The sequence below is a fragment of the Calliopsis andreniformis genome, chromosome 2 (assembly GCF_051401765.1).
Source record: "Calliopsis andreniformis isolate RMS-2024a chromosome 2, iyCalAndr_principal, whole genome shotgun sequence".
Taxonomy (NCBI): domain Eukaryota; kingdom Metazoa; phylum Arthropoda; class Insecta; order Hymenoptera; family Andrenidae; genus Calliopsis; species Calliopsis andreniformis.
In genome coordinates this window covers 9,544,739-9,566,464 of record NC_135063.1, presented here as the reverse complement: position 1 = coordinate 9,566,464, position 21,726 = coordinate 9,544,739, and the positions used below count along the sequence as shown (strand labels likewise).

At 36.5% G+C, this 21,726-nt stretch overlaps 1 protein-coding gene across 1 annotated transcript in view; it reads right to left on the bottom strand.

Annotated features, from left to right (window-relative positions):
* Positions 1–21,726, bottom strand: part of Rgk3 (Rad, Gem/Kir family member 3) — a 62,415-nt gene that overhangs the window by 27,199 nt on the left and 13,490 nt on the right. The window lies entirely within an intron of this gene.

Here is a 21,726-nt window from a genome sequence, read left to right as displayed (position 1 = left end):
CTATTGCAAATTAGTTTTGGAAAGGAATCATATATAAAAATGCATTTTGGAAATTACATACTTTACTTGTTTTTAATTTTCTGTATAGCTGATATATGAAATAAATGCATCTTTTGTATGCTTCTTATAAATAAATTTTGATCTGCTGTACTGTATTTAGGGTCAAAGTGACTCTGCATTCGTCGTACAAGGGTCGCTTGAAAGATGCTGAAGCTTCATGAGCTGAGATAGTTTGTTACTACTTAGACTGACTTACAAAATTAAAATATACACGTATCATAGGAAGATTAAATTCTCAGTGATAGTATCATTTGAAATTAGTCCCATATATGTTAGATTAGGTCAGCTTAGAGGGATTTACTTTTCGAGGCTCATAGAACTTGGACCAAGTTAGTGACATATATACGCGAGTAGTAAAACTTTAGTTGTATGGCTGTGGTTTTGAGAAAGAGCTGCGGTTTCGGTGGTTCGTTGCCAGGGAAAATTTATACGTGTACCTACTAGAACTAAAATTGATATTGCAGGTAAAACATCATGTTTCAATTTTTTTAAACCAATATTTCTGAACTGCAATTTTTTCGATATCTAGTTATCAACGTTGGGCAAATATTAATTTTTAACGTGTTTTTGAAATGTCTATAAAATCATATTAAATATATGAAGAAAATAGTTTTAATAGGTATGTGGATTATTTGATATCCAGGTTCAACGTAATAGATTGTCAAAGGCAGACATTCCTATAAACCAACAGTAGAGCGAGTGATCACAAATGCAGAGCTCACATTCACATAAGTCAGTTAGGTATTTCCTTCATAACTTCTACCCTGTTCGCTGTACACCATTTAATGAGAAACTGTAGGCAATTTTCGACACTAGTCGAACAATAATCACGCTCCAAAACTTGAACAATACCGCCAGTTAACGTGCTATTATCTACGTAAAATTAATTCTAGCTATTGAGTTTCCACAATGTGTCTTGCAGTTACCATAAATTGTTGATATGCTATTTAAAGTCTGCCCTCTTCCAATCTCCAAATAATATTCTGAATATTCGAAGATTAACTTCCTAAACTGTGAAAATTTGAACAACCTTGTTTACAAAACAAAATAGGTTCAGAGTAAATTTGATTCATAAACACATACTGATAGATTCTTCCAATCTATCTTAACTAGAATTAAATATAAAATGATACTAAGTAAAAAATAAACCAAAATAATAAAATACATCTGTGAAGCAAAAAAAATAGTTCTTTCACCCCCTTCTGCCCACTCAATCGACCCACGATTCTGAATCACTCAATACAGAAGAAAGCACGTTAATCTCCGCGCCAGTGCGCGCATCGATAGCCCATCGAATCGCTTGAGCGATCACGTGTAGTGCTATCTGATCACGTAGGAGCACTTGCAACCTGTACAACGTCAATTTCTCCAAAACGTTGTACATCCGTGGCTCCCAGAAAACGTAAAATGCCAAAATGTTACAAGCTGCATAGCATCGAGCCCCCAGTCAAAGCGTTTCGCCTCGTGAATCTTCTATCAGACAGAATATGTGTAAAGGGAAGCACGAACTTCTCCAAAAGCTTTTCTACAAAAAAAAGCTACAACACGATCCCATTGTCAGCGAACCACGCGACCCATGCTAAAAATTGCAGTTGAGACTTCAGCTCCGCGATATTAAGCAGGAAAGACATACCTAAAATACGCACGAATGGTGTCTGACTGAGAAACTTATTCTACTGCCGATGTATCTCAGCCAAGTACGACGCAGCGATGTCAGTAGAATAAGAGAAGTCAGACACATTTCATCCTAGGCATTTTTTCAATTAATTAGTAACTCAGAAATGTGACTTCAATTATAATTCAGTTATTTTTTGTTTTCGTCTTATGTTTGCTATAAAAAGCTATCCCTTTAGATTTTTAACATTTGTTTCGGACAAATTTTTTTATCATTCGTTAAACATGGTACTCAAAGTGTCAAATGAAATTCTATTAAAAATTACAGACAATGTACACCAATCAAATAACCAAAAGCTCCAAATCTTTTAACTGAAAAAGCACAATAATTTTTGCCTCATTTAAATCGTAGATTTCCACAAAGTACTCAATAGCCCCAACAACTCATCCACCTCAATTTGTTTCAAAGACGATTGCGTTTCAATTTCCATTCGACTGAATTGTATTTTAAACTCCGAAGGGAGCTACTTGCGTTCCACTCATCGAGATAAATTGTAGACGCTTCATTGCGTCTTTCGATTCCTAAACCAAACAGTTGCACTTTAACCGTGTTACGTGTACTGTAATTGATGAAGAACCTTTTCTACAGGCGAGTGGAATCCCTTCCTCCTATACCTGTCCAAACCACCGGGTCACTTCTCTAGATAATCAATTATGTACAATTCACTTATCGATGTTTAACTCAGACCCGTCACCGAGCTCTGTGTAGAACAGAATGCACCTGCACACGTCACATGAAGTTTGAAACTGTTTGGCACGAGGCTAGCAAACAGGTGCAAGCAGTGGAAGATACATATACTAGGATTTTCGCTACCTGTATTATTTATTGTACACTTACCACAGAAAGTTTAAAAGTTATCACGTCTTTAAAAATTCCATACAAAAGTTGTTATAGAGTTAGAAGAGTACTCGACAAGTTGTGATGCTATTTTGCAAGGTATACATGTGGTGAAAATAAATTTTAGAAAGTTGGTCTCATGATAAATGTTAGCTAGGGTACTTTCACTGTAACGTGGTACTATTTGAAGAAGGATTCTATTTACTTATTCTACTGACATCGCTGCGCTTGACCTAGCTAGTAGAGTGACAGTAGAATAAGTCTGCAAGCCAGACATGTTCAACCCGTATTTTAGGTATATATTTAATAATTAATGACTTGGAACCGAAGCTTCAAATGCAACTTCGTTTTTCTTCATTTTCGTCTTACGTCGGCATGTAGAGTTACCTATTAAGATGCACAGAGTTGGAAAAATTTTTTTCGGAGATACCGTGTACAGTAGCATAAAACTGGACTCTTCTCCTTTAATTTAGAAAAAGAATCAACTCGCTGCGATTTTTTTTCGCAGACTTACAGGATTTTAAAGTAACCCTTGCATTTTTGCCATGTATCAGCATTATTCGATCTACTGTAAAGGGTTACTTTAAGGTCCTGTAACTTTGCGAGAAAAAATCGCAGCGACTTGATTCTTTTTTTAAATTAAAGGGGAAGGGTCGAGTATTATTCCCTCGTAAACGACATCCCCGAAAAAAATTCTAGGAAGTCCACGCATTTCGTCAAACTTAGGAATTTTCAATATGATAAACATGCCTTCAGATTTAAGACATTACAGTAGTGCACAAAACTTAAAATTGACAGAGTAAGTATAAAAATGAATTAGAAATAAGTGTACCTTTACTGGAAATCCCATTGACAGTGTAATAGAATTTTTTTAGAAAACAAATTAAATATTATATTAACTTCCTCCCAGAATTATAATCTCAAACCTCTCAACATCGTAGCTTTTTTAGGATTAATAAAACCTGTTCAAATCTGAATATAGTACACGAAATATAAAAACTCAATTCCTCTCGTTTTAATGTGCTCTCTAACAGTGACAGTCGCCACGTATACACCTAAGGAATGCGTTGCTGGTATCACGCAGAGGCTGCGCTCGTGGCTACTGCATTAATGCAACCGTGATAAAGTTGATGCATTTGCCGCGGCTCTCACGGCGTTGGTGTCCACGACACGTTTCCAACAACAGGCTCTGTCTGTTTAGCGGCTGAAAACACCGATATCCGTCCGTCTCTCCCGTCGTTCGTCGGCTTTGTCCTACTGGCTCCGTTCGCGCAAAACTCTGACAGACGAATGCTACTTGCGTTCGTTGTCGCGCCAACAGGACTCGTGGGATCGATCTGACGAAGGCAACTGCTCCACTATGGGACAAACCGACATCCGCCCTGGTTTTCGTCATAACCTTATGACAGTTTGCCTGTACGATAGTATTCGAGGGAAAAGGTTTAATTGTAAGTGAGAGCATGATGGAGCTTGAGTGATTAATTATTTGGGACTGTTTCAGGGGTATAAAGAGAAATTGGTGCATGTGGCTAAATTTTTAATAATGTGGGTACCATGTGTTCACTAAAACTTCTATTATTTGTACAACGTGGTATTTTTTGAAAATTTGTTTAGGGAAATAGTTGTAGGAAATTTAGCAAAATGTTCAAAAAATAATGATTGTGAGTGATTTTTGTTTTCCGAATATAGACACTATCTTTTTCATTGTGAAAATTAAGGATATTCTTAGACTGCTTGCAGACTATTATTTGAGGACTATTTAGACTAAAAAGGCTGAAATTAGTTAACTACAACAAATTAATGAACTATATTACTAAAATCTAGACTAATACATCTCATGAGTTCACATTTTCTCGCGAACTGTCGTAAATTCTCCTTACTCGTTCTCAGAAATAACATTTCCTACTGTGATCTGAACATGTGACAAGTTCTCATCAGCTATGAAGCAAAACGTTTACCAAAGAAATTAGAAGTATTTATATATTTCACTAAGAGGAGGGAAATTGGACTTCCCCGATTTTTGAACAGCTACAAAAGGTATTAAAGAATTATTAAACTGAAACAAACGTAAAAAGGGCAGCGCAACAAATGCGAACTTCCACCTTTTGAACGTGCAGTCATTTCCCTTCGCAAAGTGCACATTCTTTCCTTGGATCCTGGCATAGAATTTTTTAATTTAAGGTCGAAGGATATGGAACAAAGGATGTTCCCTTTTCCATGGAACTCCATTCTGCTGTTCGATAAACGCTACTGCGGACTCTCTCAATTTTCGAAACGGGAGGAAAGCGAAACAAAGGGCCTTCACGCGGCTAGAACGCGAGCAAATATTACCGGATCGTTCGCTACGTTTAGCTGGAATTTCTCTGTAGCGAATTCGCGTCGACTACGCTGCTGCTAATTGGCAGAGTTTAATGACGAAAACTCGGAACGTGGAGTCAGACCGCTTGGTGGTCGATTCTCAGTGGATCCTCGAGATTAATAACGTGTACGGGACTGGAAATTTGCATCCACGTGTTAGAAACTGCTAACGTCACTGGTCGTTTCGAAGATCCATTTGTGAAAATGAGAAAAGAAAATTTGGAACGAGTTTCTAGTTGTAGAAATTCACGTCATATTTATTTGTTTATTTATTTATCAACAGGATATAACATGATCCTTCGATGCACATATTAGAATATGCAAGAAAAACAGACAATAGTAGATATAGTTACAGAGATAAGATAGAATGAAAATATATTAAAATTCGATTTAAAGAGACTTTCAAGGAGTGAAATGATCGACCACAAAGAATATTAATGACATACTCTGCTAAGACCAGAAATTTAATGAAATTCATATTTTCTTAATCTTTTTCCTTTAAAATGATAAAAGAGTCTTCAGATCTAGATTGAAAGTAATTTTTAGTTAGTCCTGTGGAGTGTTAAAATAGGCTGTGACTCGAGAACCAATTTTTCTGAAAATTTCGTCTGTCTGTGATTGAATCAGCACGCAAAAACAGTGATTCCATAAACAAAGCACAGGTGCACAAGCTTGGCCATCGAATAGGTGAGGCGGTGTCTATTAATAAAAGTTTAAACGATCGAACGATCTGCGACGGCTGCCAAACTGTTGGAAGCGTGCGTATGGTTGCAATTCGTCTCGAAAATCGTTCGATGTCCATGGTAGAAATGGAATACTGAATCTCTTTTTGGGAGGATCAAGTTTTTATGAAGAAATATTTCATAAATATTTAAACATTTCGTTCCTTAGTGAGCAGGCTGCATTCCTTTTTCGATTTCCGATTCAAACGCTGAACGAAATAAGTGATGGAAAAACAATTGATGCTTTACGAGTACTCTTTAATGTATAATCAATTCCCTGGAAATTTTATAAATCAAATTATTTTAGTTTAAATGCTAATTACTTTACACGTAGAAAGGAAGTGTTTTTAATTTGATTAAATGTGCGTTTGCAGTGTTTGAAAGGGATTAACAGCTCTCAAAACGTTTACACATCCTTTGTAATTAACGCTTGCGTATTCACATTTGCTAAATGTATTACATCCCTTAGCGTCAGCTCCATGTCACGGAAGATTAGTTATTTTGCAATACAGTTTCTCTTTTTTTCGTTCCTTAGCGCCATTAATTTCAACTTTTTTAACTAAATATAATTTCATAAATTAATATCCCAACATCGTTTTTTCATGTGTTATAAGATACACTACATACAAATAAAGATCACATCATTTCCTTTTTGCAGGAGAATAATTTTAAGAGTTGAACAGGACGCTACAAAATAATAAAAACGAATCATGTAATCAATGAAGCCAACATTCTTCCATAGAATTATTACAAACTAATTAGTAACTTTGAATTTCTCATTAATTTATCATGCCATACACAAACACTCTCTTCTTGCTACTAAATAACACAAAAATCAAACAATGAACAAAAATGGACTTATCAAGATCTTCTCTCGTGGTCTCCCAACAAAAACATCATTCTTTCTCATAACTCAAACAGTAAAAAAATATCTCAGCAGAAATCTCGAACTAGTAACCCCAAAATAAAAAATCCCCTTTAATTATCGAACAATAACACACTGTCGGTCGCGCGACAGTACTTCCTGCGCCCTTTCATCGTATCGAAATCACCATCCCCGTCTCTCGCAGGCTGCACTCAACCCGTTAACTTTTTAATAGCATCCTGTGTTTCAAGTGCGTCCCTTTTGCACACGCAAAGTGCACGTTCTCCACGCTCGACTTGCGACAAAACAGGGCTTCGTCTCTCTCGGCCCGATAACCAGTTAAATGGATGACGTCACGGCGATAGCACGCGGCAAGGGGTGGAAACGCGAGATATGTAAATTAATAATAAGGACGGCGTGGAAGTTCGCGCTTAGAGGTGGCTGGGATGCTCACTTCTCTCTCCCCTAAACGAGGAGAAATGGTTTCCTCGAGGAAAAGCCGAGGGATAGGATTTCCCATTGAATCTCCGAAGCAAATATGGTCTCTATAAACGCGACAGAGCAGCGTAAGTCAGAGGATAGCCACGAAGACATGTCTGGACCGAAAAGGCGACGCTCGACGTTTTGGGTTCTTTGTATTAGAGCTTCGTACCTGATATTGACGTTACTTCTTTTTAGACCTATTTTGGGAACACCGTGCTTCTGATAACAGGGGGCAGTTTTTAGGAAGAAAAATGGTGGACGTCACGGACGAGGATAAATGGACGAGTCTTGTCGCCGATTGAGTGAGAGGAGGTGTGTAGAGATTGAAGCAGTGAGGGATTGTTCGAAAGTGGGTTGATTAGTTTAGTCGATGTTTGAAGAGGATTTACGGTATTTCTTCTTTTTAATGTATGTGTGTAATACAAATGAGAGCACTTAGATGAACAAAATTTCATGAAGTAGATTAATTAGATTAATTATTAGGTAACCTCTTTCTCCTGAACAGATTTTTACTGTTTCTTTTTTTAATACGACGCTTGAAAGCTTTCTGGCATGTAAAAATATTCTTTATTGGAACCAATGCATCGTACTAAATGCTTTAAGCTTGTGAGTAACAATTCTGGTAGAGGAAATCAGACGTCAAATAATGTGTACCTTCTGATAAAAAACAGACCTTCACACAAGAAATGATTAAACAGAATTGAAAACTGAAATAAAGAAAATAAATGAGAGGAATACTGAAGAGATAAAAATAAATGTAACGAGTACAGAATTAGGTAGAATTTCTTCTATGAAACAGTGAAATTGAACTGCTGCTATTAGCAAAAATTATGTAAATGCTGTGTATATCCACAGCAATTCTATTTCAAACTACGATAAATCTGGATCTAGCATGCAGAGCTCCCCCTAATCGCGTATCTATTGCAATTACTGAATCAGCTGTTATTAAATATGAAAGAAGTCTATAGAAAGCTCCAACAAGTGCACAGTGACGCGCGCATACTAGATTACGGCAATTCTACAACTACTAATTTCAATTTATAATCAAATGCATTCATTGACTAGAAACTAAATTTCAAAATAAAAATATAAAATATACTTTTTCCATATCGACGAAAAAAACACAGAATCCCTTTTCGAATCTCTTAGCTTTAAAGAAATATCTTTTAAGGGCGACAGTATAAAAAACAAATTCATGTCGTTTACATAAACAATTCCGTAATGAAAACCTTAAAATACATCGTGATAATAATCGTCTGCATCATAGACTTCACTGCACTTCATTAAACAATATTGTGCTTTGAGGAGCGAGGGCTTGCCAGTGTTGCACACGCTGACTCTATAGACGTATGCAACCGCAGGTACATTACATAACGATGTAAATTTGCCCTCCCTCGTAGCTATATAAAATCGAATCTACAGACGACGTGCAAACGCTCACGTGCACAGCAATAAACCGATTAATGCGAATACTCTCCAATTGAAAACTCATTTTCCAAGGGAAATAATAAAAATTATAACGACGATTCATTAAATAGCTTTAATTGACGTTCACGTTTAAAAAGAAATACACCCTGACAGATACCTAAATGCCAAGTATTATAACTTCATTTTCGCCCATAAGAAATAGCGTCTTCATCGATCCCTTTCTCCACAACTACTTGCAACTTCAGAAAAATTTCTCGTGCGGAAAATAAATTGACGCAATCGCTTGGGGGAAGTAAGAAAGATAGTTGACTGAAACGAATAGGTAGTAAACGAACTTTTGAAGTTAATTCTTTCAACATTGTTAAATTTTTTAAAAATTTTTCACACTTAGAAACTATATCTATTTAATGATAATACCCATCAGACAATATCAACTTCAAAATATCCCACTGTATTAATACTTTACAACGTTTTTAACAAGTATATTAAAATTTCATGTTGAAGAGGCAGTAAACTTTGAGATCTCAATTAGCCATAGTGAAATTATTACTGCCACCGACTCACAATTATTATAACCGACTATAATCGTGTGCCTCTGATCTCTAAATAATTCGTTCACCCATCAAGCATGGAAAACCGATATACAAAATTCACAGAATCTCAGTTCCTGTCACCGAAACTAGGATTCACGCCTATCGCTATTCGAAGCACGAAGAGAGCTCATAAACTGCAAATTTTGTATATCGCGACAGGGGATAGAAACTTTTGAACGACTCGCGTGAAAGGTCAACTACCACACTTTGCTTCGTCGTCGTGATGGCAATTTCAGTTCTCGTTGGTACTGATATTTACAATGCACCATCGTTCATGTAAAGCAAGTCAACAATGCGGTTAGCACGTACTCTGCGAAAACGCCGCGTTCCATCCTCGGCACGTGTCCCGCGGACGGTCGCGTGGAATTAGCAAATTACTTTATCGATCTTGATTGAAACCGCTCGAACCAGGATAGAACCACCGACGTCCTAAGCACGTGTGGGACGACAACTGACGTGCAATCAAAACTCTATTTTGGAGAGTGAAAAGCAGGAAGAAGAAACGTGAAGAGGAGGAAGAAAAGTGGAATGAAGAAGATGGAAGAAATGAAAGAGGTGGAATTAAATTTTTGGTTATATTGAATTTTCTGATTGATCGACAAGTGGGTGGGTATTATTGAAAGAATTACTGAGAAAATATTCAGTGGAAGAGAAATTGCATCTTCAGTCAAGTTAATTTGGTTTTAATGAGAAGATATGTAAATGGAAATCATAAAGGGATTTAAATGATAGAGGATCAGAGTAAGGAGAAAATGTTAACATATTTGTCTGTATTTGATTAATAAAAGGTAAGAATTGTTCTAATATTTCTCGCGGGAATTTCCCATTTTTGGTTTATTTTTCCCATCTTTTTGTAATGAACATCTCCTTTAAATTCCCATCAGACGAAAATTTGCACAGAATTTTCCAGTCGATAATGGTAATTCGTACTTCGGTAGTGAAACATAAAAGCATAACACGGAACGCATCGACGATCAGGGAACTCAATTTCGGCTGATTATCGGCACACGAGGCATAGTTATTTCTCGTTTAATCATTCAAATGACATTCACTCGCACACGACTTTTGACGAACGATTTAATCCATGAACAATTTTCTCCGATCGCGAACATGGAACCTCTTATTGATCGCGCATTTTTAAACAGAACTCGATTAATAATCCACGTACACACATGTATACTATAAAACTCTGACGCCATTGCTGTGTCCTGTAATCAATTTTATCAATTTGCTTTAGTTTCATTTCCCCGACTCAATTGCTGTAGATTTAATTAGTGTCGCGGACCTCGCTCTGGAATTGAACAACGGAAAATTGAAAAAAAGGGCGAAAGAAATGAAGAAATGAAAAAAATTGCAGAAAAACAAGAAAATCTTCGAGACAAGGTTCCAAATATTAATATTCACGTATACTATAAAGTGATACTGATAACACTTAAATATATATTAACTAGCTTCTATAGAAACATATTTTGTAACTATTTGTGGATACAGTTTAATGAAACAATGATATCAAATGAAATATAGAATCTTAAGTAATTATGAATATTTTTCATATTCAACAAGAAGTGAAAGATTAATGAAGCATGATTTATATAATCAGTCTGCGCTAGAAACGAATACAGAAGATAAAAAGATTCACAGCTACTTTTTTTATGGTCAAATTTGAGAAAAATGAAAGCTTTGGAGCTTCATGGAAACTATTTCGCTTAAAAAAGAGTCAATTCCCTCCAGCATTTTGTATACATATCATGAGTAAAGTTCGTATAAGCTTTTTTTTATCCTTTTACTCTGTAAGTCATATGAAACTGTCCCTAGCGGTTATGAACGTTTCATATACACACGGCGTTTCTCTGAAATTAAGGACTGAAGCTTGGGAACGGCGCAATATTTTTCTTTAAATGAAAGAAGCAAAGTACACCGGAAATAATCTGGCGTGAAAGACTTCAAGCCAAGAATATTACCCTCGAAAGCCTCATACTCTGCTATACTCGTCTACTTTCCGAAGCGATATTATTAAATACTTATGGGTGCTAATTCACGACGCTAAGTACAGAATGAGTCATCAGAAAAGGAGCATTTGAATATCTGTACTGGATCTAAAAATAAAGAAAAATTATGCAAAATATAACTTCCAAGAAAAGTACCAGGATCTTTTCCTTTCGAGGCTACTTTTTTATTATATTATACATAGAGTGATTAATGTTTCTTTTCTTTTTTATATACAGAGTATTCGATAATAAGTGTCACAAATTATAAGAAATTATTCTATATGCTAGAATAAAATACACATGAAATGTGTCTGACTAAAAGACTCATTCTACTGACATCGCTGCGTCTGATCTGACTACTACGCGGCAGTAGAATAAGTCCTAGGTCAGACACACTTCTCGCGCATTTTAGATGTAGTCTTCACAATTAATAGCTCTGAAACGAAGCTTCAAATGTAATCATTCTTCATTTCTCTCTTATTTTACTATGTAGAATCACTCCTCAAAGTTTCTGACACCTGTTACTGAACACTTTGTACACTGTACACAGACATTCATAATAAGTCCTTGGAAATTTCAAGATCTGGAACGAACGCAAGAAACTTGCAAAATAAGCAGGAAATAGAATCTTTGATGTTCGATTGCACATTTCTTATTGCAAAGAGCGTAATCGAGACGCGATGTGTTTGGCCAGCAAGGCAGAACAGTTTATTTACGCGAAACTGCGCGACAGCTTCTTCCGTCGTGAAAAACGACAGTCTTGTTCCGTGAAACGAGCCGGCGGAAAATCGTAAAACAGTTACGAGCCACGGTTTAAACCTCATTTGACACGTGCTACTCAGTCTGATTTTACTGGCTGAAACGGGAAATCAATTCTGGGAGCGTAACAACACCACCAACGCATGATTTCAGCGAACCGCTGCCACGCAACCAATGGAAATTAGACGAGCGATTTTTATGGGGAAATTTTGTTACGCGTACACACGTGAGTTTATGTTCCTCCATATTTGTAACGATGGGAATGGAAAACTTCGATGTAATTTAGAAAGCAATTAACGTGGGGTAATTTCTGTAGCTTCGTGTCTTGAAAATAGTGAAGCACTTGGTACGTTTCAGTATTTGGCACGTTCAAAGAGAGGAGAATTAATTATATAAATTGCACAGCTGCTTTTTAAGGTACATTTAAATTACGTATAAAGCAAGCCAATACCAGAAAATTTAATTTCTAATTAAGTATAGATACTAGGTGAAAGTATTGAATAATTTAATCGCTAACTATCACTTTCTTTATCGAAAAAATATACCAGAGGTATATTTCGAAGAGTTTTCATTTAAAATAGTTCAATATATAAATAAATATCATCTAGTGTTTAAAATAATTTTTCCATCGTGTCTTGTTAGAAGGCGTCTAGCCCCGAGAATTATTTTTATAGAAAACTATCGCCAGCAAATTTATCTATTTTACGAATGGAGCTGTATTTTCGAAAATAAGATAGTTTCGCTGAAAGAACAGTGAGTTCAATAAGAACAAAGTCATTAAAAGTTGTCGGCTGACAGCGGGTCTGACATTTGCCGAGCTTTTCGATGACTAAAGCCAGGAGTTCGTTGTCAAGTGATACGCGCTCACGCATGGGTGGACAGCCGCATTGTGTTCTCGGTAGTATTCATTGGAGTTCGAACATGTCTGCTGAAAGAACAAATATCAAGCCAGACATGCGCTCATAGGACAGCTGGTAGAGAGAATTTTGCAAACGAACGGTATTTTCCATGAGAAAATGGTCTCTCGGCCATTTTTCAGCCTTTTTCTACTGGCAAAGCTAGAAAAGACTCTCCAGCTTTGGACTTTGTTGTTTTTTCAATAACATGCCCTCGTTAGATAATAAAAAAACTACTCGATGTACAGTTCAGATACTATGGCATTCAACTTTTTCCAAAAATTACTTATTCGCCATTTATCGATTAATTATGTACAAAAATTGAAAACTGAAATAATAATTAATTATATGTATATAAGAAAGTTATACTACTTTCATCTAAGGAGTACGTAACTGAAAACTCACAATCGTGGAACTCTGAATCAGCGACGTCTACGCTAATAAGGTTCAAAATTAGTGACACAGAATGTGATACGACCTGACGTTTGTGAACTAAGGATGTAGGACTCCATTTCCAATGACTTGACATTCAATAGAACTTGATTCTAATAACCCAAAGTTCTGTAACATTGAATATTAAAGACTACATGTCCAACAGTAGTGAGTGCCAGCAATTTGGACTCATAGAACTAACAGTTCATTAAGAACTGATACTCTCGATTCAGAACCTGCTATTACTGAACGCTAAGGAAGGAAAGTTTCATAATCGAAGATGTTAAAACCCAAGCGTAAGAAATTCATAGCTTGAAACTTGAAATCTGACTGACACTAATTAACCAGCTTTCAACAGAGTCTTCGATGGCCCAGAATTCAATAAATTCGTTGCCAATTATGTAGAATGAGGGGAGAGAATCCCCATGGTTTAAGGGATTATAGGATCCAAACCAAAATCCAACGAGATTCGGTATTAATAATCTGAGGTCGTAGATTACAATTTCGAGGGTGTAGGGTGTAATGGAACTTGATACTAATGACTCAGAGTCCTTTAGGGAGTGATACTGACAACCCAAACTGTGATGGAAGTCGGCATTCAGGAGTTAAGGTCATAGGCTGGAATTTCAGTGGTCTGAGATCTGATAAGCCTCGACGTTAATGGCACAAAGTTCTTTCAGAACTAATAACCCTGTGCGGTATAAGTTTCCCCTAGAGTGGTCTGGCAACGGAATCAACTTTGTTTTCGACAATGCTATGTCGATAGAGTAAAGTTATTTGGAATAGCAAATAATGCAAATTATATGCAGAGAGCATATTTTAGTATAGAAGATGTAGAAGATAATAACACAGGATCTATGTAGTGAACTTATATACTAGAAACATGAAATCACAAATGTTAATTTAGAAGTACGCTCCATCAAATATTCCATGGAAATATTAATAATGCTAGATCAATGAGATTCGTAATTTAGTAATCAATTTAACAAAGTTTGAATAAGGTGCATTTCACATTTAATTAATAATGAAGGTTTTAAACTGTGAACGCATTAGTCCTAGTCTAATCGCAGAAACTGAAAACTGAAAATTGTCAGTTTTATAACGAAAAATGTTTCACTAACTAAAAAACTTGATGTTCTCTCAGTTTAAGAGCCAAGGACTGTACCACTTGTTACGAAATACCATGACCACTAGAATTCCAACCCCCAGAGATCTCGCAAATCCCATTCGTTCCCCAGCGACACGCACCAAGTTTTGCCAGATCATCCCCCTCTCGTCCAGCAAGGGTCTTTTCATTGTCCCTTGAAAGCAATATCAATCAAAAGCGTTCGACGTCTATTGAAATAGGTATAAGGTACGTATAGTAGCCCATCGCCGCGAGCTGGGGCCTTTGTTCACGCGATCGGAAGCGGTAATACCTTATCCGACACTCAGCGTCCACGAGATCTACGCTATGGATCGTGTTACTGCCTCAAGGGGGAAAAAAAGAAAAAATGAAAGTGGGGCCTTCTACTGCCGCTTCCGTGTTCGTTTCCTCGATGTAGCTAAGGGTTATTTCGAGAAGGTTCGATTTTCGCGGCGCTTTGATTACCAGGCGAGCAAGCTTGCTTCGATTGTTTGTCGCCTTCGTGGCACCAACCAACAGCAAAGAACAGCTCGCAATTTCGTGTCGCCCGCTTTGTGTACCCTAAGGTGCACGCTGGCCTGCTTACGCTGGCAAATCAGGCGACGACCAACACGCCTGGAATCGCGTGACGAACAGAGAGGCTTAATTAAGAGTCAACAGAAGCTTGGAAATCTTTCGATAGCACGGGTTAATTGACTGTTTTTATCCTCGTGGTTCTTACTCACTGAGACTTAATTTGGTGTGGAATATTTTATGAAGACTATAATTCGATACACTACTCATACTATGTATCTATATACACAATATGTTTAATAAAGAATGATGTCTCCCAATTTTTACGACAAAAGGAAACTAAAATCTCTCAATTCTCATAACAGAATTAAAATTAAAGCTCCCAAAATAAATCTAGAATAAAAATCCCTAAACATATTCTTCCAGTCTCTCATGACTTTAATTTTCTCATAAAAGGGGTTAAACTTCCATCCATAAAAAAAGGTTATGGCAACGTCACCCAGCCAGAGGACCGACCTGGGCTACGTGGAAGGGTTGGACCTGTCGTCATCTTTCGAGGTTTATTTTTAGAGCGGTTTATAACATTACGCCGTTGTATACGACGCTGGTTAAACGAACTCACACAATACAAGCCTCTCGCGTGCGGACGAGGGCCAGCTGCCCGTTCCAGAGAATGCTCGCTGAACCCTGAAAGAAATTTTCATTTTATTTCACTCGGCCACCCAAGCCTGTAATTAATAATTTTCCGTGCGGTGGGGCTCGCGCGCGCGCGCTCTCCCAGCCCTGCTGTTGTTCGTAAACACACGAAGGAGAACCTACTTCGAACGGATAACAGAGGGTTTTATTTTTAAAACGGTGGCTATTTCAGGCGATGACTACCCAGTCCCTTTCATTAACTTTCATTACCACGCCATTCGATGATTTACCGCGTCGCTCTTCTTTCTTTTTCAAGAGCAAACCTTGAACTGCAATTTTGCGCGAAGGTTGAATCGGGAACGATTAACCTAACGACCACGTGCGGGCGTTTAATTTTTTTATGGTGATTGCGTGGGCGGTTGGACGAAGTTGAGAAAAGGCATAGAAAGGGTAGTTTCCTGGAAAGGGGGATAGACTTTAAGGAAGAATTATTTAAGCTGTTATGGGCGTGAAAGTGTTTGAAGCTGAGGTTCGGGCAAATGATTTTTTAAATTGGACTCTTTTATGTTGGGTGAAATCTCTTAGATAGATGATTTGAGACTCTTTGCTATAAGATTTTAATCTTTGTACCTGCTACATAATTTCATAATTGCAAGCCCTTTTGTTTAAGTGTAATACTGAAACTTTACATGAATATCAAATTTTTCCAATATTTCCTAATTTTGTTAATTAAACAAGAGTAACGTCAAATGAAATGTGATTGACTAATGTAAACGTAGAGAAATAGAGAAATTATAAATAACTACGAGCCACGGTTGTTAACCACGTTTATAAATTAATCACACCGCTGGCAATTTCATCAGTATGTTTATGACAGAAAATGCACTTGCACAGAGGGTGCATTTCCTGCCCCCGTAGCACTGTCAACAAATCGCTATATCACGTTGCTATTCATCAGTGAAGGCTGTCTGGTTGAAAGAAGCACAGTGTCGAATGTTTGCTTGTTTAATTTAAATTAAATGCTCACCCCGTAATTTAATTACAAAATAATTGTGTTCCTCTACCAACTGGAAGCTGTTATCGATCTCTGAGCAAGAAAATTTTAAAATATAATGAAGGAGTCCTCTTAAAGTGTCTGTTAGAATTAAACAAACAGAAAATATTTAACGCAACTATTTTCTACTTCAATACAAATAGATATTCATAAGACACTGTCACTAAAAAATTGTATAACTTTTTATCTATCCTATATTTTACAATTCGAGTTGTGTTTAAGAATTATTAAGAAACTAAATACTGGAAAACTATGTCTACAGATTACAGAGCCATTAAATTCTCCAGTAATTAAGTCAAAAATACTTGAGCCCTAACAAGATGGAATAGCGAACCAACACCCACATAGAGCATCGACGAGAAGCGTGGCGAACACGTTCGTCTCAAGGGCAGCGACCTGAAGACGAGAGAACATTTAACGAGGAACGGTGAATAAAGAATGAAAATAGACTTTGACCCCTCCTGCACGACAAGTGCCACTCGGCATTTGACTTGCATACTATGCACTCCAGTGTACTGTTATATCGGACACCAGGTCCGACATGGACTCTCCCACCCGTGCATTTTACGACACTTTTAATAGCGGGTGTAAGTTTTAAATTCCCCTAAAATCGCTCCCTGACGAACGATCCGCCATCATTGGGGGCGCTTTACATCAAATTTACGAGGTGAGGAGCACGGATGGAATACACGATCAAGCGGCAACTGTGGATTGTATGCATGGGTGAAATGCATGAATAACGACAGGGTTTGTAGGACCGTGCAGTAAGATGCTCTAAGACGTTATAACAGGAAGTGTTCTGCAACTTTCGGAAAGAACAGATGTCCTGTGCATACGTAGATAAGGAATATTGTGTAATAAATATTTGATGGCTGAAGTGGAAAGCAATGGGGCGAGGACTGAGATAGTAAGATATGTATAGTCAGCTTTCGGAGGATAACGATAAGTATAGTAGTCTGTAAATAGTGATATTTTAGAAAAGATAAAACATTCAGTGATAGTATAAGTTATAAATTGTATAAGTATTAATCCAAGTTAGGAATATTATTACAAACTGACTAAATTATTACGAACTCAAAGAATTAATTAAGAAAAAGTTCTCTTAGACCTTGTTCTCATATGAACGAAGTGCTGCAGGACCCAACACAAATACAAACAGAGACGAGGAAAAGCAAATTTTGGAATAATGAAGGAGGGTTGGTCCTCAGGTGGTCTGGAAGATATTGGGGGAGAAGTTCGTAGAAAAAATAGGGCGGAATAAATGAAGCTTGGATGAAATGACACATATATGGACAGACGACGAATACAAATACTCTCCTCTGGATCGATCGACGACGTTTCATGACTTTATGGTCGTGCGCCATTCGTTTTACGAGGGTTCGTTCGACTAGGAGAGGGTGGCTCGCAGGAATGAACGTCCAGTGTAATACGACTGGAAGCAGAAATAAAACGGGCCGACGGGAAATAAATAGAAAACAGGACGTAACTTGTTGCTGATGACGATCTACTTCACTCTTATAAACGTCACGCTCGCAAAATACCGAAATCCTTAATGGCTCGCCTTCGACGCATTATCTCACGGCACCTTTGATGTTTATCATCGATATATCTGCGCATAAATTGCTGCGTCATAAAGGCAAACGTAAATCACTTCGGTTTTCGAGGCTCTGATGGTACAGTGTTAGCCAGCGTATCAAGGGTGGCTCTATCATAAAATAGTGCCATCAGTGATGGTCTTAAAATCTTCACGATGTTGTTAGAAATACCTTAATGTCTCATAGAAGCAAGTGATAGAGAAGTATACTGCAGAGCATAGGAGTTGTCATATAATAAAAATGACGTTCTTAATTCTACTCGTTTTATGTATTGAGTAACGTATATCGAATAAAGGTAATATAAAGAATGATTTTTCAGAAAAGCTGTTGATTTGAAAATGTGCTTCATATTGAGTGATGCTGGGATTAATTCTTACACCAATTTGAAAATTTGAAAATTTCCATATCTGAATATTTAAATTTGAAAATTTGAATATTTAAATTTGAATTTAAAAATTTGAATTTGAAAATTTGAAAATTTGAAAATTTCAATATTCTAATATTTAAATACCCGAAAATATTCAAATTTAAAAATTTGATTTAGCATCCCATTATTTTCTTTATATAAGTTCGAAAATGTTTTATATGAATTTGACCTATTATTTACATCGACATATATTTAGCATAAAAAAATCGACGACTCACAGTATACACCAGATAACTACCACTCTTTTTCAGTGACCGAACGTATCAGCGTCCAAACCAAACGCGAGGGATCGTCGAGAGGAGAGCAACTTTAATCGAGGACCAGAAATGGTTATAAACCGTTCGCTGAGGTCAGCAATTAACTTTAACGAATTCCCTGGGTTTTATCGTTAACCTTTACACTCTGCAGACCGAATATTGGAATATTTTGCCCTGGCAGTAGGCGAAAATAATCCAGCGGAAGCAGTCGTCGAGCCTACATCCGATGCGAGGCGACGAGAATCGATATTATTTACTATTCTATGGTAACGAAACGCGTTAGCAAGCCCGTTATGTTTACCCACATCGGCTCTGAACTCCCTTTCCTGTTCATTGACCTCTCGAATATCCTGCCAGACCATGGTCAGACTGTAGTTAGTGTAAACGCTCGATACTTCCCCTCGACAACGTGAGCGGACAGGGAACATCGTTTAGGTTCATATTCATTTCGATCAATGTGGAGAACTTCATTAAAAGCGCGAGCAGAGTGCTTTGGATTTAACTTGAAAATTAATAAGGGAAAGTGTTCGTTATAGCATCTGTGTTGAAGCCTTGAGAAGGAATAACTAAGGAATAGTGTGCCTGAGGAATTGGTACCAAACTAGTGAGGTAATATCTATCAGATTATATTTTAAAGTGTTTATGTATCTAATATGATTTTTAATTACTAATTACTGTTTGCATATTTGATAAAGAAAATGGCCACGTAGCTGACTATGTCCTTATATTTGGACACTATTTCTGATTTTATTTAATTTTAAGTATAAATTCTAATGTGTCTAATAAAGAACAATATAAGACAAAAAATAGTATAATAAAATTTTAAATAGTATATTCAGTACCTGTAATGCAATTCAAGTAGCAGGACATGCATGTGGGTTGCCCACTTACTGAATCATGTAATACTATCTTAAGCGTTCAGATATTGGGTCATTTACTTTATAGCTTTTCAATCCTTATCATACCAAGGTTTGAGAAATTGATTGTACAATATGTTCAGTGAATTAAATATAAGTAGGTATCCCCAAATTGAATATAGATACCTTATACCTGCATACCTGTTATGTTAATCTTGTTCATGATTCAATATTAGAAGAACGTAAGAATTGATTATTTAAAACGCGTTTCGAGTATCTTCCACACGCACATGCACATAAATGCAGGAATTATAGGCATGCAAAATGTCCACTTCGTCATGTCAATCGACAAAGGTATATTTCCAGAAATTCATTGACACACACCTCAATCATACCCTCCCGAATACGCGAAGGTTTAGGGGGATACGTACTACGTAACAAAATATTTCAATGATTGATGAGACGATCGACTAGACAATGGGCAAAATTTAGAGAACCCCTCGTCACGAGGCGTTTCGTAACAGCGCAACGTAATTCGTAAACTTTGGAAATTAAGAGAAATTATGTTGCGGTGAAGAGAACATTAATATCTTTCGGTTCTCGTAAGTAGGTACTAGACGTCAATAATTACTCTCAAACTAATTTACTTCGTGAGCAGGACATTTTCAGTGAAGTATATCCCTAAAATATAATGCAGATGTGAAGTAGAAAAGCGTACTAGTTCTAAACGGATTCTTTTCTGATAAAGAGGATGCAATTATTATACAGCTGGAAAACAAAGCTACTGAAGTGATTAATTTTTTTTTAATTATATGTTTATTGTAAATTGAAGTTGAGAGAAACTAATAGGTGAAAATAACGTATTTTTGAAATATTTTGTAAAGAAATAAAAGAAATCTCAGGAAAGCGAAAATCATTGCGAATTTTCTTAGTAAAATTCTGAATGAAATACTAATCTTGATATTATTCTGTTTTTACAGACTCCACACCACAAGATCCTGTAGAAGATAACATCATATCTATTCCACTTTGAAAAATCAAATATTCAACCTCAAATGAGACATCTACACAATGCAATAAAAGGAAATGAAACTTGAAGGTAACTTAATTTTCCAACCATTTTGTACTAACCCCATCAAATGTCAATCTTCAATTTTTATCGTAGAATAAGTCAATTTATGCAAATATTTTCATTTGAAAGAAAGAAGTTATATAATACCTGTTAATAAATTTATATGATTTCTTTTACGTCATCGTTTGATATTGCAAAGTTAATTTGACACAAAGGCAAATCTTTCAACCCACTGAGGCAAGAAGGATTTTTAATATTAAAGTTTTGCTCCACTTCAACAATCTTTTCTTAAAGAAGCTTATTATTGATTGACTAAATTGACGCAAAAAATAGGTTTCAAAATTTCTTCCTTTTCCATGCCTTTTCTCACAAATTTCAATTTTGCATCGTCGTTTAACATTTTTTATATACATATTAGCCATCATGATTCGCGATGCTCCTTTTAATAATCTATTTTTAACCAAGTTTCTCCTTTGTTCAAACATATAAGTAGAACTTCTTTATTCTTGACGAACTGCTGAGCAAATATTTAACTTGGAGGAATTTCTATGTAAACGATTCTTTTAAAAAATTCGTATAAGCCCCACGGTTTCGAATAACGATTAATGTCGAGAATCAAATTTAGAATCTCGTGGAAATATATTTTTAAAACGTATTTAGTGGTCGATTATACCCTTAAACATACCAATCGTACCTTCTAAATAATTTATGAAAAAGGAAGATAGAATTTTAAAAATATCAAATACCACAGTGCACCAAATACTAATTATTCAAATTACTCATGTAAATACATTCATATCTTCCTTTATTAATAGTGCACAATTTAACTTACACAAACAATTTATAAATAATCTCAATGGCAGAAGGAACGAAATCAATAACGAGGTCTCGCGATAGTGCACGATGAGTATGATAATCTAAAGGAACTGGCAGCAAATCAAAATTTCCTTTAAAGTAACAGGTGGTCGAATTTCATTTGCACACGACAGACACGCTGATTTTAAACGTTCCGGCTCTGCTGTCGAATTACGGAGCTACCCTACACGCTCGTGCACGTCCGCGAAAAAAGTAAATTGTCTCATTCAACCGCTTT